The sequence below is a fragment of the Saimiri boliviensis genome, chromosome 3, assembly GCF_048565385.1.
Source record: "Saimiri boliviensis isolate mSaiBol1 chromosome 3, mSaiBol1.pri, whole genome shotgun sequence".
NCBI classification, from domain to species: domain Eukaryota; kingdom Metazoa; phylum Chordata; class Mammalia; order Primates; family Cebidae; genus Saimiri; species Saimiri boliviensis.
In genome coordinates, this window is record NC_133451.1 from 174,143,698 (window position 1) to 174,163,412 (window position 19,715).

The 19,715-nt window shown below is 37.0% G+C and overlaps 1 long non-coding RNA gene across 1 annotated transcript in view; it reads left to right on the forward strand.

Annotated features, from left to right (window-relative positions):
* Positions 1-13,555, forward strand: part of LOC104652994 (uncharacterized) — a 120,567-nt gene extending 107,012 nt beyond the window's left edge. Inside the window, exon 4 of the long non-coding RNA XR_012517051.1 lies at positions 13,495-13,555. This is a non-coding gene — a long non-coding RNA (uncharacterized LOC104652994). The remainder of the gene's footprint in view (positions 1-13,494) is intronic.
* The last annotated feature ends 6,160 nt before the right edge of the window (positions 13,556-19,715 follow it).

Here is a 19,715-nt window from a genome sequence, read left to right on the forward strand (position 1 = left end):
AAAGACAGAGAAAACAGCAGCTAATTACACTGCCTGCAACATCTTGGGTAATCAGTGGTCCTGAGTCTGTCCACATGATAACTTCATTTCTAGCATAACCAACATTTGAGAAAGACAGGCCACAAAACATATCTACAACCAAGGACTCTCACAGAGTCTTCTTCATTCCCCTGCCACCTCCACCAGAGCAGGTGCTTGTATCCATGGCTGAGAGGCCTGAAAATCGATTGTGGCACAGAACTCTTTACAGACATTTGCCAGTACCAGGGAGGGCATGGTAGCACTGGTGACTAGACCGAGAAAAGCAGTAACAGTCACTGCAGTCTGGCTCCCAGGAAGCTCCATCCCTGGGGGAAGGGGGAGTGCACCACATGAAAGGATCACCCCATGGGATAAAAAAAAATCTGAACAGCAGCTCTTGAGTTCCAAATTTTCCACTGAATTAGTCTACCCAATTGAGAAAAAATCTGAACAGCGGCTCTGGTAATATGACAAAACAAAGTTCTATAACACTCCCAAAAGACTAACTAGCTCCCCAGCAATGAATCCAAACCAAAATGAAATCTCTGAATTGCCAGATAAAGAATTCAAAAGGTTGATTATTAAGCTACTCAGGAAGATAGCAGAGAAACGTGAAAACCAACTTAAATAAATTTAGAAAACAATACAGGATATGGATAAAAGATGCTCCAGAGAAATAGATATCATAAATACCAAATAATCACACAACTTCTGGAAATGAAAGGTACACTTCAAGAAATACAGAATACACTGGAAAATTTCAACAACAGAATTGAACAAGTAGAAGAAAGAACTTCAGAGTTCAAAGACAAAGCTTTTGAATTAACACAATCAGGCACAGACAAAGAAAAAAGAATTTATAAAAATGAACAAAGCCTCCAAGAAATTTAGGATTATGTTAAACAAGCAAACCTAAGGAAAATTAGTGTTCCTGAGGAAGAAGAGAAATCTAATAGTTTGGAAAACATATTTGAGGGAATAATTGAGGAAAACTTCCCTGGCTTTACTAGAGAGGTAGACATTCAAATAAAAAAAAAGTTCAAAGAACACCTAGAGAATTTATCACAGGACGATCATTGTCCAGGCACACAGTCACTGGGATATCTAAAGTAAAGACAAAGAAAAGAATCTTAAGAGCTGTGAGGCAAAAGCATCAGGTAGCGTATAAAGGAAAACCTATCAGATTTACCACAGATTTCTCTGCAGAAACCCTAAATGTCACAAGGGATTCGAGTCCTATCCTCAGCCTCCTCAGAGAAAATAATTGCCAGTTAAGAATTTTGTATCCAGCAAAACTAAGCTTCATAAATTAAGAAGAGATGAAGTCTTTTTTCAGGAAAACAAATGCTAGGAGAATTTGCCACTATCAAGTCAGTACTATGAAAAATCTAAAACTCAAAAGAAGACCTTGAAATACACCAAATTAGAACCTCCTTAAAGTATAAATCTCACAGGGCCTATAAAACAAAAACACAATTTAAAGAATATATTTAGGCAACATCTAGCATGATGCATAAAATAGGACCTCACCTCTCAATACTAACATTCAAAGTAAATGGCCTAAATGCTCCACTTGAAAGATACAAACTAGCAGAATGAATAAAAATCCAACTAAGTATCTTACCTGGTGTCTTCAAGAGACTCACCTAATGCATAAAGACTCACATAAATTTAAGGTAAAGGGGTGGGAAAAGATATTCCATGCAAATGAAAACCGAAAGCAAGCAGGAGTAGCTGTTCTTATATCAGACAAAAGAGACTTTAATTCAACAACAGTTTAAAAAGATAAAGAGAGATATTACATAATGATAAAAAGAGTAGTCCAACAGGAAAATATCACAATCCTAAATATATATGCACCTGACATGGAGGCTCCCAAATTTATAAAACAATTATTACTAGATATAACAAATGAGATAGATGGCAACACAATAATAGTGGGGGAATTCAATACTCCACTGACAGCACTAGGCAGATCTTCAAGACAGAACATCAGGAAAGAAACAGTGGACTTAAACTGTACCCTAGGACAAATGACAGGTATTTACAGAACATTCTACCCAACAACTGCAGCATATACATTCTTTTCATCAGCACATGGAATATTCTCTGTGACAGACCATATGAGAGGCCACAAAATAAGTCTCAATAAATTTAAGAAAACTGAAATTATATCAAGTACTCTCTCAGACCACAGTAGAATAAAATTGGAAATTAACCCTCAAAATTATATAAATACATGGAAATAAAATAAAATTAAATAATCTGTTCCTGAATGATCTTTGAGTCATCAATGAAATCAAGATGGAAATTGAAAAACTTCTTTGAACTGAGCAATAATAGTTACACAACTTATCAAAACCTCTTGGACACAGCAAAAATGATGCTAAAAGGAAAGTTTGTAGTATTAAGTACCTACATCAAAAAGTCTGAAAGAGCACAAATAAATAAATAGTCTAAGGAACCAGAGAACCAAGAACAAACCAAACCCAAACCCAGAAGAAGAAAAGAAATGACAAAGATCAGAGCAGAACTAAATGAAATTGAAACAAAAAATACAAAAGATAAATGAAACAAAAAGCTGTTTTTTTGAAAAGATAAACCAAATTGATAAACCAAATTAATAGACAAAGAGAAGAAGAAAGAAGATCCAAATAAGCTCAATTAGAAATCAAATGGGAGATATTATAACTGAAACCATAGAAATACAAAAGATCATTCAAGATCATTCACCATGAAATTTTTTTTTTTTTTTTTTTTTTTTTTTTTTTTTTTTTTTTTTTTTGAGACGGAGTTTCGCTCTTGTTACCCAGGCTGGAGTGCAATGGCACGATCTCGGCTCACCGCAACCTCCGCCTCCTGGGTTCAGGCAATTCTCCTGCCTCAGCCTCCTGAGTAGCTGGGATTACAGGCACACGCCACCATGCCCAGCTAATGTTTTGTATTTTCAGTAGAGACGGGGTTTCACCATGTTGACCAGGATGGTCTCGATCTCTTGACCTCATGATCCACCCACCTCGGCCTCCCAAAGTGCTGGGATTACAGGCTTGAGCCACCACGCCCGGTCCAGCACCATGAAAATTTTTGTGCACATAAACTAGAAAATCTAGAGGAGATGGATAAATTATTGAAAATATGCAACTTTCTTAGATTAAAACAGGAATAAATAGAAATTCTGAACAGACCAATAACGAGTAGCAAGGTTAAAACAGTAATTTAAAAATTGCCAACACAAAGTCGAGGACCAGATGGATTAACAGCTGAATTCTTTCAAACATTCAGAGAAGAATTGGTACCAATTTTCCTGAAACTATTTCAAAAGATAGAGAAAGAGGGAGTCCTCTTTAAATCATTCTATGAAGCCACCTTAATATCAAATCACCCTAATACTATCACCCTAATACCAAAATCAGGAAAGGACATAATTAAAAATGAAAACTATAGACCCATATCCTTGATGAACATAGATGTAAAAATTTTCAACAAGATACTAGCTAACCAAATCTAACAGCATATCAAAAAGATAATCCACCATATATTAAACCACCCCTGGTTTAATTAAACCCCTGGTGGTTTAATATATGCCAGTCAATAAATGTGACACACCACATAAACAAAATTGAAAACAAAACCATATGATTATTTCAATAGATACAGAAAAAGCATTTGACAAAATCCAGCATCACTTTATGACTAAAACCTTCAGCAAAATTAGCATATAAGGGACATACTTCAAGGTAATAAAAGTCATCTGTGACAAACCCACAGCCAACATTATACTGAACGGGGAAAGGTTGAAATCATTCCTTCTGAGAACTGGAACAAGACAAGGATGCCACTTACACCACTTCTATTCAACATAGTACTGGAAGTCCTAGCCAGAGCAATCAGGCAAGAGAAGGAAATAAAGGGGATCCAAATCAGTAAAGAGAAAATCAGACTGTTGCTGTTCGCCAATGAAATGATTCATATACCTAGAAAAGTCTGACTCATCCAAAGAGCTCCTAGATCTGATAAATGAATTCAGTAAAGTTTCAGGATACAAAATCAATGTACACAAATCAGTAGCACCGCTGTACACCAATAGTGACCAAGCTGAGAAACAATCAGGAACTCAACTCCTTTTACAACAGCTACTAAATAAATAAATAAATAAATAAAATGAAATACTTGGGAATATACCCAACCAAGGAGGTGAAAGGTCTATAGGAGGAAAACTATAAAACACTGCTGAACAACATCATAGGCAACACAAATGGAAACACATTCCATACTTACAGGTGGGTAGAATAAATATTGTGAAAAGGACCATACTACCAAAAGCAATCTACAAATTCAATGCAATTCCCTTCAAAGTACCATCATCATTCTTCAGAGAACTAGAAAAAACAATCCTAACATTTATGTGGAACCAAAAGAGAGCCTGCAAAGAAAGACTACATTAGTCCATTTTCACATTGCTGATAAAGACATACCCAAGACCAGGTAATTTATAAACAAAAAGGTTTAATGGACTCACAGTTCCATGTGGCTGGGGAGGCCTCACAATCATGGTGGAAGGTGAAAGGCATGTCTTTCATGGTGGCAGACAAGAGAAAAGTGAAAGCCAAGTGAAAGTGGTTTCCCTTTATAAAGCCATCAGATCTCGTGAGACTTATTCACTACCATGAGAACAGTATGGGGGAAACCACCCCCATGATTCATTTATCTTCCACAAGTCCCTCCAACAACACATGCAAATTATAGGAGCAAAATTCAAGATGAGATTTGTTTTGGAACACAGCCAAACCATATCAAAGACTAAACAAAAGGAACAAAGCTTTTGTTTTGCATCACATTACCTGATTTCAAACTATATTGCAAGGTTACAGTATAGTTTGGTACTGGTATAAAAATAGGTTCACAGACCAATGGAACAGAATGGAGAACCAGAAATAAAGCCAGACAGTTACAGCCAACTGATCTTTGACAAAGCAAACAAAAACATAAAGTATGGAAAGGACACCCTTTTCAACAAATGGTGCTGGGATAATTTCCCAGCCACATGTAGAAGAATAAAGCTGGATCCTCATGTCTCAGCTTATACAAAAATCAACTCAAGATAGATGAAAGACTTAAATCTAAGATCTGAAACTATAACAATTCTAGAAGATAACATCAGAAAAACTCTTCTAGACATTGGCTTAGGCAACGAGTTCATGACCAAGAACCCAGAAGTAAATGCAGCAAAAACAAAGATAAATACCTGGGACCTAATTAAACTAAAAAATTTCTGCACAACAAAAGTAATAATCAGCAAGGTAAACAGACAACCTACAGAGTGGGAGAAAATCCTCATAAACTATGCATCTGACAAGGGACTAATATTCAGAATCTACAAGGAACTCACACAAATCAACAACAACAACAAAAATCTCATTAGAAAGTGGGCAAAGGACATGAATAGATGAATAAACAGTGTTCAAAAGAAGATATAAAAATGGCCAAAAAACGTGAAAAAAAGGCTCAACATCACTAATTATCAGGGAAATTCAAATTGCAACCACAATAAGACATCACCTTATTCCTGCAAGTTTGGCCATAGTCAAGAAATTTAAAAAATAGTAGATGTTGGCATGAATGTAGTGAAAAAGGAATATTTTCCCACTGCTGATGGGAAGGCAAACTAGTAAAACCACTGTAGAAAACAGCATGGAAATACCTTAAAAACTAAAAATTAATTTAATCCAGCAATCCCATGAATAGGTATCTACCCAGAGGAAAAGAAGTCATTTTATTAAAAAGACACTTGCATGTGCATGTTTACAGTAGCACAATCTGCAACTGCAAAAAATGGAACCAGCCTAAATGCCCAATGCCCACTAACCAACGAGTGGATGAAGCAACTATTATATATATATATATATATATATATATATATATATATATATACACACACACACACACACACACACACACACACAGATACACACACATACCATAGGATACTACTCTCCCATGAAAAGGAATAAAACAATGGCATTTGCAGCAATTTGAATGGAGTTAGAGACTGTTATTCTAAGTGAAGTAACTCAGGAATGGAAAATCAAACGTTGTCTGTTTTCACTTAAATATAGGAGTTAAGCTATGAGGACATAAAGGTATAAGAATGACATAATGGACTTTGAGGACTCAGGGGAAGGGTGGGAGGGAGGTGATGAATAAAAGACCCTACACATTGGGTACAGTGTACATTGCTCGGGTTATGGATGGCACCAAAATCTCAGAAATCACCGCTAAAGAACTTTTCCATCCAACAAGACACAACCTGTTATCGAAAACTGTTGAAAGAAAATAAAATAACCCACATGAAATGTGTTTGGTGTTAGTAAAAGTGTAGTGCTATCTTATGTAATCAATGTTGTTATCAGCTTAAAATAACCTGTTATGTAAGCCTCTTGGTAAGCAGAAATGCTTAGAATTTTTTCCTTTTAGTTGATATCATAGACCTGTATTATTTTCCTTTGGTCATTTATTAAAGAATGAGAGTGTGTGTCAATTGATTTTAAATGCATGACTTCAGTGATAACAGGATGTTAAATATATATCCATTAATCTATGTATTGACTACTGTTATTTATTAAATACGTAGACTCAAGAAAACCTGTGTTTGATTTCATTTCCTTACCTAAACACTGGCTATTACCTAAAAATGTACCTTGAAAACCATAATGATTTACACTTGGGGATATTCATTATATGTCAGACTCTGGACTAAGTGCTTCAAAAGCATATTCCATTTCAACCTTACAATCTATTCAAACCCATTTTGCAGCTAAGCAAATGTGTATGGCCTTATGGTGATTCTATATGACTGGTTTAATGAGGGAATGCTTTGAGCTTGACTCGGCACTCCAGACTTCTAGCTGGCATAAGCCAGATGTGAAGTGTAGTGCAATGACAGCCCCACTCAGCCTGGCTCTCAAACAGTGATGAAGGCAAATCCTTCCAGTGGGAAGAACTCTGAACAGCATCTATCTGGTAGCTATTAAGTCTAGAAAGGAGTGCAGCATGATGTAAGGATTTATACATATGACAGTCAATTGGGTTTCTGATAATCATGGATTTTACTACTATCCCACACAACTTTGCTTCTGACCAGTAATCACTTCGTAGTGAATCAAAGAAAGTAATGGATTTATACTCAGTTATTTGTTGGTCTTCACATGTTTCTCATCACTTAAAAGCAGCTGACTTTGTTGAAATGTGTGTTAAAGACTTATAATACCAGCTGGGACATTTTTCACGGTGCTGTAGACAGTTATATCAACTATATTTTCTTAGACTGACTTATGATGCTTTGTCCAGTTTGAATACAGGTGTCTTGGAATGAAGGAATAGAAATAATTATATCTGATGACCAATTTGAAATGTTTGCTTCTAGTCTTTTGACCCTGGCTGCTATTGGCTAGAATCTTAAGTACTCAAGGGATGAGTGTGTCTTCCAGGAAACAAAACAATGGTTCTACTGAATTGGAAACTGTAATATGACCATTTTGGTCACCTTATGCCATTGGAATAGAAGGTTTTGGTGTTGATTGAGGTGACTGATTCTGAAAGTGGGCTTCTCTTGTGACAGTGGGGGCATATTCTGAGGTATTTTCTTCTACTCCGGCCAGAGGTGACATTGAATGGGGAGGGCTACTGCAATTCTATATAGACAGGGCCCCCAAAGGACCTATATCCCTCAGAAATAAAGCTTTGGGTGACCTTACTAGGAAAAGAACTCTCAGCAGCAAAGGGGCTATGGAAGACGAAATAAAATGGTAGCTGTGGCCTAGTGGCGAATTATAAATAAAATGACCGATTTTCTTCCTACCTGTATTTCCTTCTTTGCTGTGAAACATATATATATATATATATATATATATATATATATATATAAAACATCTCCTATCTGACCTCTCACTCTCTCAGCTCAGAACCCGATAGATACGGGTTAGACAGATACTTGCATGTTTGCTGTTTTTGGTTTTCTTTCTTCCCCTTTCCAACAGCCTGAGGTAGAGTTACTCATGCTACAGTTTGGTTTGTTGGTTGATGGACATCAAGATGAGATAGTTATACAGCTTAGAAGGATTAACATCACTGAGACAGCCTGGATTCCAGTTGGTGTGAGAATTGATGTCTTGTTTTCTTTTTGGGAGAGGGTTATTCATTATATAAGGATCACTGCGTTTTGTTAGGTGTAACATTTTTTGGAAGTTTAATTAGGGGAAGAAGAATGTAGGCAAAGTGGTTCAGACATAGAGCATAGAGGTGAACTAGGAAAGATGTTTGTCCTTTATTTTGCTTTCCAGTGTTCAGACCTCTTTCCTATATGGAGGAAATCCTGCACTTTGTGAATCTCCATAGGACACTGCATCCTGCCTTCCATTAGAGAAGCTGCAAAGGATCAGCTACTTCCTTTTCTCTGTTTCCCTGGAAGATATGCTACAGGCATTGTGGCTGAGGCTTGGCCAATCAGGTACTCCCAGTGTTGAATGAGAATCTTAAGTGAGATAAATAAGATGCAGCGAACTTTTAGAATTCACTTCATAATGATGACACAGAGGGAATGGGAACAGCATCCAGTGTCCAGGGGCAGCAGAGTCTGACGGTGTGTGGGGGCAGCAGTTCATACAGGGACACCCTAACCAGGCAGTTTCTGTGGCATAACTTTGCCCATGGCTCAGTGCGATTTACCTCCCACTCATTTTCTCAGCTGCCTCTGTTGCTTCTATGAGCTTTCTAATATCCTTTCAATACATTTCTTCTCTGCTGAAGTTTTCCAGTGTAATTCTTGCAACCAGGAACACTGACTGCTAACGGTATATATTATCACCTCATTTTCAGCTGACAATTTGGGTCACTGAAAGGTTATATTAGTGGGTCAATAGCCACACAGTAAATAGGGCTGAAATTTGAACCCAGATCCACTTGATGGCAAGCTTGTATTCCAAATCACTACCCTGTTAAGTACCATTAGTTAAAAATAGAAAATACCTCAAAGACTAGCTTCCTATGGTTTTAGAGAATTATTTCGTAGCTTAAGGACACAAAGAATTTAGATGGTAGGTTATCACCAACTGTTAAGGCTACTGCTAGGAACAACCACGTCATGCTGATGAGCTCAGGGAGATGCCTACGCCATCACTTTCAGCACAAAACCACTTTAAAAGTGTTTGTCAGTCATGGGTCTGTCGTTGTTTTTCTGGAGTCTAGACAGGGTGGTGCTTCCTCCCTCTTTCTGCTGGCTGGTGACCGTCCCCTTTTTCATGCTTCCTGCCTTCTTCCCCACCTCCTCCAAAATGAGCTTTCCTTGTTGATTCCTACCACAGACTTTTTGTTTTCTATGAGAAATGTTAAGTAATTATTTCTGCCTCTTTCCCAAAATATAATCCTGCTGTTTTAGGAGGAATTTTTTTTATTTCTTTGGATTGGAAAAATGCTCCTTTGGTTCATGGTAGAGCCTGACCTTTAAAAACCTCCTGAGCAGACGTCTCGTGGCTAACCCTGGGGAGATGTTTCACTATCTGGCAGCTCTTCTCATCACAGACATTCAGTTTATATCTCTCTGTCCTTAATTTTACCCCAATTTAGTCCCTCTGTTCAGCTCAGTAATGACTCTGACTGTTGTTTACTCTGTGGACACTTTCCAATGACAATCACGTCTCCTCTCGATGGCTACTCAGCAGAACTGGGCATTTGAGAATCTTTTAACCATTTCTTTGTGTGTGTCAGTTTCTTGGCCCTCTGAGCCGTATTTGTGCTCTCCACTTCCTTCAGTTTGAGCCCAGTTGGAAGTATGATTAGCATATAGATTTTTTCCGGCTTCTGGCAGGGATTTTTACAATTAGTTGAAAAAAGAAGGTCCGACCCACCAAACTCCACTATTGCCTTCCTGGAACAATATCCTTCTTCAATAGCCCTTTTATAAAAAGTTTGTTTCTGGTAATGAGAAGTTAATTGCAAGGCTTTGATATAACATTTGAATGGGGTTTGTATTTTGTTATCTTTTGTATTTAACTTCAGGCAGCGTTACTTATCTTAAAATTGACTGTAGAATGCCTTAAATGTACCTGCAGTGGCTTGTTGTTCTTTTAATAACCATCACTCTTTTGTAATAGGTATCTCTCTTGTCACAGACAGCTTCTGTGATCTGGATACTCCTATCTCCTCTGGGATCTAACGTTAATTTTTGCAGCTGTCTTGTTATCCAGCAGTATTCTTTGTTTTGCTTTAACACAGCCACCCAGGAGTATTTATCAAGCACTGCACAGTTTAACTGCCTATAAAGATGAGGCCCAGGCTATTTACTTACTGGGTTGGTTAAAATTGGCAATTGGGATAATGGTCTTCCCTTTCCAATGGCTGATGCAGCTGGCACATTTCCTGCCAGGTTGAAAAATATCAGTGCACAGTTTAGTATGTCTCTTTGAAGAGAAATTTGAAGCCAGTGAATGCAAACGGGAGCCTGCTCACTGTTTGCAGAGGAATTGCCTCCTAGTTAGTTAACTAACATTTGATAAGTTAAGAGTTTGAATTTGACTTTTTCCAAAGCATTTGCCCAAGTTAACCAGACTTTGTTTTTCACTGTTAGTTTTGTTTTCTGTCAGTGTATTGTACAGAACGAATGGCCTCGCACCGTCAGTGGCTGTGTACTGCTTTCTCAGGACTTTCCCTGGGAGGGAAGCATGGACCCTTGTCTCTTGCCTTCTTCTCCACTATTTGAGCTCAGAGATCCTGGGAGGCAACGCAGGGAAAGATGAGTGACTATATCCACCAGGAATTCCCTGAGGCATCTGTTCTGTCTTGTTCCCTGTGACAATGATGGGGGGCCTTCACGTGTCTGATGTTGTCCTATAGTCAGAACCAGGGTTAGCCTCAATTCTCAAGACTAACTGTAACTCTTTAATCCCTTCTCATGCTACTGAGAAAGCATAACAGAGTACAAGGGAGTGAAAACGATATTATTTTAAGAAAAACTTAAATTCTTTTAGCTCAATTAAAAATGTAGAAACTTCAGAGCTTTATACGTTATAAATAAGTTAATTGCAATACCCCCGATCTCTGATCAAGATCCAGGGGTGGACCCAACAAGGATTGGAGCCTTTCCCATGTCACTTTGTTAGGATTTCAAGGGTGAAATAGCTCTCCTCTATCAGCTAATCGAGCCAGAACAGAATATTTAGGAAAAATAAGATGAGGTGTCTTCTGCTCACAAAGATGTATATATTCCTGGTTTCCTTCCTGTAGTGAAGATGACTGGACATTTTTATAAGGGTTAAAGATTTCAAACATATTCAATATTTTCTGTCCTTTTAAAAAAATTTATTCTCTCAATAATCTTCAGTCATTTATTTAAAAACAATAGTAAAGGGAGAATAAGATTACGATTAAGAGCGACTTTCCTTTGTGCATGATATCTGGCTACGGTTTTACAATTGAGAAACAGATTTCCAGCCTACTGGCAAGGTTTACTGAGTATGCATTTAACTATTTTTTCTCTCTGAATTTTATTATGTAAAAAGCTTCATAGGAGGAAGCTTTGCCATGAAGTAGCATTGCAGGTTTTTGTAAGCTTGTATGATTAGTGTCTACCAATGAATGTTTGATGAGTGAATGAGCGAACAGTTTATGCAGTTAATAGCATTGCTGCGCATCTTGTTTTTTATGGAATGTACTGTTTGTTCAGTCTAACATTGCCAATGATTACTCTTAGCCCTCCAAGTGAGGGAGAATGTGGTCCATGTTCTCCAGATTGAATTCTCATAGCTGAACATGGACACCTTTTTTGACTTCATTATTACTACAAAATCACAATTTTCTATTTGTAAGTAACAATGTACAGTGCAATGTAGGAATAAGTACTCTAAATTATAGAAATTAGGTTACTTACCCATGATTATATAACCAATTAGAACAAAGCTTAACTTCTGTAAGCTTAGAGCTGATGACCTTAGTAATTAAAAATAAAGACAAAACACAGCTTTGCTTAGATGCTTAGATGTATAGTGAGCCTTGTTCTTTTTATGGTGATTTAGAATAAGCAGAATTGGCCAAATGCAAGGTACCTTGAAGCAGTTTAAGAATATTAATTCACATCAGGTCAAAATAGTGACTATTATGAAAGTAATTACAACAACCACTGCTGCTTCTTATTTTCCATTTATGTGATTCAGCAGTACAAGCAAAATGAGGTAAAGTTATAGGTCAAGAACAGTCAGCCTTCCTCAGTTGTTCTGAAGCCTTTTAGGATTGTGTTATAGCCCAATGTTCACCTTAGACTTGTCTCCTTTCTCAGTTTCATGCATTTCTTGTTGCTTAATTAGTTTTAGCAATCAATTTCACTCTGGAAAGCTTTCAAATCACAGATTCCTGCTCACAAATGATTAAATGTTAAGTATACTGGGAAAACATACATAGCTTCCATTGTTTTTTCTTTCCCTGAGATTCTGGTGCCCCAGGGCTCCTTTGTAAAGGGTTAGAGCTTATCCATTAGCAGTGAAGAGTCTTAAAACTATAATATAATGGGTCCCTCTGCCTTAGCCTTATGGAGGTCTAAGCTATTAAGATGAATATCTACCATGAGTAATATATTAATATCTATACTTGCCATTTCCATCAATAGAAACTCCATAGGTAATTTGTATTCCTCTCAGCTTGTACTGGATCTGTTTCTTTTTCTCAGACTCTTTTCTCTAACTGTTGATAATCCCTAGTGAATGTCATTACCATATGCATTTAGAATGGGGTATAAACATCAGTGTGAGCTGAGAGAGAGGAGAGCAGTCTTTTATAATCCAATGAGGAAACTACATGGTAGTTAAAGCAGCTCAGAGTCATTAAAGATCCATTGTAAATAAGTTTTGTGCTCTTTGACATAGTTTTTTTTTTTCCTGCCCACTGTCCAGTGGGGTATATTTTGCCCATGACTCAGTTTTTTCCTTGGATCAGCCATTATAAAACAATGCATCATATCAATCAATCAAACTATTCAATTAAGATACATTTCTTATGCTTTTGAATGTAGACTTTCATTTACTCTCAGTTACTTTTCTTCCTCTCTCATTCTTCCTCTCTCTTATTTTATCTGTCTCTTTCTCTGCTTTCCATTTTCTAGGTTAAACTATGGGAAATATTGAAAGCAATGCATTGAAGTAGGCATTATTCCTGCCATTCATTCATCCATCCAACAAAAATCGTTAAGCATCTAATATATACATATTTTACATTAACTGATTTCTCTTTGCAGGTCTATTGCTGGAATAGCATTTAGTAACTTTACATTTGCTTTTTGTTTGTTTATTTTATTTTCAGTGTTTTGCTATATGCCAGATGAATTCTTGTCTTCTTATTGTGGCTGGGGCTGCAATATAGCTTGTCAAGAACAAACTCTGTAGAAAATAGTTTCATTTCATAGCAGCTTCTCTCCAATTTCATTTGTCTCAGGATGCAGTAAAATTGAACAAACACAGCTCATCCTACATTCTGAAGATGGGGCACATTTATCAGGTAGGTCTATCAGACATTATTACCACACTTTGATAGGAATTACCCCTGGTGCAATGCAAAGCCAGTGAAGTAAATTAGCAATAAAAAGCTAATATCTTCTTCACTGCTTTGTTTTATTGCTAAATTCCCTGATAGCAGTCTTCTTCCAAAATCCTCATTCATCAAGTGAAACACAATTTTACTGGCAATATACATAAAACAAATTACAAAATAACAATTTTAATATTGTGGAATACGTTTGACAATTCAATTGTTTTCTAAGTTCTTTCACTTTTTCTTTACTTTTCAATTAAGTGTATATGATTGCATATCAAAGCAGTGTGGAAGACTGCATTTCCTTTTTTAAAGCACCTTCCTTATACGTTTTTTAATTTACATACTCTAAATTAAGCTGGTTATTATGATGTTATTTTGATATCATGATTGATGAATAAAGATTGCAGGAACATTTTCAAGCAGTGACTAGTCTAGATATTATAATATAGCTAGCTATAATAGCACACAAACAATTTGATTTTAAATAGAACTTCATGCTCAAACTTAAAAATAGCAAAATAGAACCCCATAGCCTAAATGATTTCAAATTATTTTTGTTTTTCTTATTTATTTATTTATTGAGACAGATTTTCACTCTTGTTGCCCAGGCTGGAGTGCAGTGGCGCAATCTCGACTCACCGCAACCTCTGCCAACTGGGTTCAAGTGATTCTCCTGCCTGAGCTATCTGAGTAGCTGGGGACTACAGGTGCCACTGCCATACCTGGCTAATTTTTGTATTTTTAGTAGGGACGGGATTTCACCAGTTGGGGTTCAAGACCAGGCTGGTCATGAACTCCCTACCTCAGGTGATCCACCTGCCTTAGCCTCCCAAAGTGCCTGGATTACAGATGTGAGCCACCATGCCCGGCCTAGGACTTTTCAATAAGTAATCCAAGTACTCAAACCCAAACCTACTTTGTGAACTCCTGCATGTTGACTCTGTGGATTCTACTTTAATATTTCATATTGTCCATGAGTATTTTGTTCAATGTCTTTGAGAAGAAAATCAGTCCTGATTTTCATCTACTTTTCCTCTGTAATTACAAATAACACCTCATTTCACTCTCAAAAATTATCTGGTTTTCACAATAAATTATATGGCCATCCTGCCTAAGAAGCACTTTGCTAGACTATCTGCTGCTGAAGGACAGGGCTTCATTAAATACTAACCTCTTTCGTTTACATTTTGCTTTGCAAGTTATGAAGGAATTCCATTTTTATTTTCATATTTCACACACTCCTAAGGAGGCCTAGAGGTATTGAATATCTGCCCAAGTTCAAATGGGAGAGAAGGACTGTAGCAGTCATTTTTTGACAACTAACCAGACATGTTTTTCTAGCTGCATATACTTTTAGTCTAATGCAAAAACTCACTCTTATTGGTACTCAAAAAACACTGAAATAAATTTAGAGAGAATGTTGTGCCCTCAGAGAAAAAGACCAAGCTGCTGACGTTGCCTGAAACAGTTTATCCTAGTTTGGGAGAAGAGACACACAAAGTATGATGTGAGGGAAGATTGGGGATTTTGCTGTTCTAACGTTTCTCTCTACTTCAACAAGAAAGATCCTTTGGTTTTCTTACCAAAGGAATTTCACTCAGCTAATGTTGTAGCTTTCTTGGAGGAAGTTTACTCGGGGTTGATGAAAATAGAAAAGAACTTTTTAAAACGGAGAGAATAATGTCTCAAAGAGCTTTGCATTTTGGCCAGCAGCTTAGCTCTGGTAGCAGCTTCGGCAACGTGTGCTGCTTTGCTCCATGGCGGAAATATTCACCAACAGTTTTAGAAACTGCCACCAAAGCTGCAGCTCATTTTCTCTGTAGCCTTTCTCCCTGGCCATTTTAAACCATAGGCGATTTTCTGGCAGATGACTGATGTCTGAGGAATGTAGAAACAAGGTCATTAGCTTTCCTCCAGTTAAGTCCTTCCTGTCGCTCACAATCAAAGAACCTCAACTCCATGTCCTTTTTCAAGCTGAGGCATTTATTATCCAGATGAATGGAACCAGAGATTGTTTTATTTTAAACATTTCAATGATTGACTCTGTGCAATTATTTAATAGTTGTTTGAGCTCCTATTACTTTTTTAAATGAATTCTTGTCTTCCAACTGAAGGCAGTTTTGGAGAATGTACTTGTTTCTGAACCTAACCATTTGCTAGCGGGTAGACGTTAATGAGAAGTGGCTCCTTGCTTCAGTGCAGCATTTCTTTTGTGAGATCATTTCTTTGACATCTCAGTCACTCTGACACTTCCCTGCTGCTTCCTCTAGGAAGTTAAAAAAAAATTTGTCTTAAGCAATAAAGCATGGCTGTTTCTTTCTCTCTCCCAACCCCACCCCTAGACACTTTCCCACCTCCTTTCATCCATTCTTTACTAGCATGGGGAGTGTTGGATAAGACCTCAACACTCCCTTTATCCTTAAGAATCACGGAAAGTCCCGATCATATAATTTTACCCTTTTGATTTGAGATGCACTGTCTATAGTTTGACCCTAATAGGATTTTTTTGCATATGCTGCATTTTTTTTCACCATAAAATCTGAACACATGGCTTGGATTATAGCTGCAAAACCACACTATAAATTCCATAACAAACAATTTGCTCGGTGGTAGAGATTTGAACAGCAAACATCAGTAAAGTGAAACACACTTTCCCATACATTCTTTTTGATGCATCCTTAGTATGCACAAAAATAACAGAAAAAATATTTGGAAAAAAATAATGTGGAGGATTTACTCTGTGTGCCGTTAGAAGCTGAAATTTAAATAAACTGAAAAGAAAAAAATTAAATTAACTTTTATTTTTGAAGACAGAAGATGAGGTAGAAATGACCTTTAAAGAAGATCTTAGTGTTTATCTTCAGTGAAAAGAAAGTTACAAATCTGAAAGAAGGACAGTTAAAACACAGCAGAAATTCTAAGCTTTTCCTTACCTTCTGCAACTTTTTCTTACATAGTTATGAACTGCGTTGAGCATAGTGAGATATTGTTACACTTAAAAGGCTTTTAATTAAACTTGCAGCACTTTTTCAAAGAAGGGAGGAACCAGAGCTCAATTGTATTTACACGATGTATTTGAAATGATCTTGGCTGGGTATTTGTCATCAGAAATTAATGTTTCCTTTCCCAAGACAAAACTTGAGAAAAAGCATGGTTTGGAAGCAGAAGGACTAATACACTGAAAAACAACGTTGAGAAAATTAGTTCACCATGCTATGCCTTCTTTTGATTTTCAGTTCTATTCTACAAAAGAATGAAGTTCTCTAAGAGTTTAGAGAAAGGGACAGTAATATCAAATTATTAATGTGAGACTCAATACCACCCACTTAAAGTAGGAATCTTGATGTACTTGTTATACTTTATTTTATTCTTTTTTTCCTTTTTCCTTTTTTTTTTTTTTATAAGATTGGGTTTCACCATGTTGGCCAGGCTGGTCTTGAACTCCTAACCTCAGGTGATCTGCCCGCCTCAGCCTCCCAAAGTGCTGAGATTACAGGCATGAGCCACTGCACCTGCCTTGTTATACTTTAATTGAAAAATTTAAGTGTTTGAAAAGATATTTACTATGATACCATAGTAAATACTGCCTATTCTTGGTCTTCAAGTTCTGTCATCCTGCTTTAAAGAATTTATGGGAGAAACTTTCCTACCGCGATAAATATTTATTGGATTGAATTAACGCTTGTTTGAATTTTGAGTGTGTTGGGGTTTTATCGTTTCCAATAGATGCCTCTTAAGTATAACCAATGCTTTCTAAACACATGCAACATTAACAAATTTATCTTTAAGAAGATATTTTCAAAGTGGTGAGACCATTGGTCTAAACCAATAGCTTTCAAAATGTGGACTCCAGACGGTCGGCATCAGCATCAGCTAGCAACATAGTGGATATGTAAATTCTTGAGCCCCATTTCAATCACTTAGGGGTGGCCCAGCAAGCTGTGTTTTAACATTACCTGCAGGTGTTTAAACACTGAGGTTTAATAGTCACTACCTAACAAAGGCCAGAGGATTTTTGAAATAAAATGTTCTTAGGCATGTTTCTCTCAATGCAAATTTATAATAGCTTTGGATTACAACTGATCGTTCTTCCACGCATGGAAGAATGTATATTCTGCAGTGTATATTTGTGAACAACCATATCAGAGAATTAACTCGGATTTGCTTGTGATAGGAAATTAAGAACCGGGGCACAAATCAATTATTTATCTCTTTGATGATAGAATTTTCTGTATCTAATGGCCTTACCCAGAAATTCTGATTTAGTAGATTTGGGGTAAGACCTCATGCTCTATTCTAAATGTTTTGTGTCCCCATCTCCCAAATTTATATATTGAAATCCTAAGCTCCACGGTGATGGTATTAGGAAGTAGACCGTTTAGGAAGTGATGAGGTCATGAAGGCAGAGCCTTCATAATTGGAATGAGTGACCTTATGAGAGAGCACCCTGAGAGCTCCGTTGCCTTTTTCACTATGGGAGGGTGCAGCGAGAAGACGGGATCTTTAAACCAAAAACTGGGACCTCAGCAGACAGTGAATCTGCCTGCGCCTCCATCTCGGACTTCCCAGCCTCCAGAACTGTAAGAAGTAAGTTCCTGTTATCTATAAGCTGCCCAGTATATAATATTTTGTTACAACATCCCAAACAGACCGAAATGCCTAGTAATACACATGTTTATCTTGTACCCTCAGAAGAGAAAAACTGCCAGAGAGAATTCACATCAGTGCAGACAGAGAGTATCAAATGGCAAAGAAATGTACCTGACAACTTTTCAGAAATAAGACTATTAAAAGGAGATCAGTTTGGAGTCTTACTGCAAAGTGAGTGCGAATTCTTTGCTTAATGATGTTTTCCTCTTCCTGAGGACTGAACCCTTTGATAATTATCAAGAACACAGTATTTGCTTTTGGATTTATCATCTAGAGCTATGCAAATAGCTTTAGTTGATCACTTCTTTTCTTAAAAGTACCTTGGAAATCTCATTAAGAAGGACTAATCCTGGATTCAGTTTGGTGTTCTTCTTTAATAAACTTGTGGGAAAATGAACAAAAACACACAGGTACAGAAAAAAAAACATACATAATTCAGGGATTAAAAACAGAAGTTCCCAAGGAATGAGTGATCATGCTATTTTGAGGTACCTCAATACAACTCATAATTGACTTTGCTCTGGGTGAATGACCCTGTAGTGAGGTATAAAGTACCATGGAGAATAGAAGGAGCAGAAGCCTACGTATTAGAAGGCCTGAATCTGTGTCATCCTGATTCTGCTGTTAACTTGCTATATGACCGTGCAAGTCCCTTGACTCTGAGTCCTTCAGTTTTTTTTTCATAAGGATTGTAATATTATCTATACCAGAGGTTGTTATAAGTGTGGTGTGAGATAACACATATAAAATTGCTTTGAAAAACAAAAGCAATAATGCAAATGAATGTCTGTCTATCTATCTGTCTATCTATCTATCGATCATCTATGTACACCTTACCATAATATTGAGAATTAATAATGTGGTTAATAGGCCATGTTGGAGATCTATTGTTTTGTGCTTGGAAAAATATAAAATGACTGCTTTGATTTCAAATAAATTTTTTAAATCATGAAAGAAATCATTTAAATTAGACTTCATTCAGATTTAGGTGGATATAGAACTCTTGATTAGAAAGTTTTTGTTAAGCAACTTGTGAAGACCCATGTGAATGCAAGACAAAGTCATCAATAAGCTGGTTTTGGTCTGGTCCTGTCTGAAGGGAAGGAATAAGTTGAGCTGATTTCTTGCAGACTGTAAGCATTAATAAGCAGAAGACATTTTCTTTCCCTACAGAAATTATAAACAGGCAGGTGGATTATAAATAGGGTGACTATTTAATTTGTTACTGAAACTAGGGCACTTTTAAGAGTAAAAGGGGGCCAGGCTTTAGTTTGGAGAGGAAACTAAAGAAAGAGGAAACAGTCGTTAAGCAAAGAATTCCACTCACTCTGCGGTAAGACTCCAAAGTATCACTAAAGTGATACCTGGGTGTATCACTTGAGGTCAGGAATTTGAGACCAGCCTGGTCAACATGGTAAGCTCCCATCTCCACTAAAAATACAAAAATTAGCCAAGCGTGGTGGCACATGCTT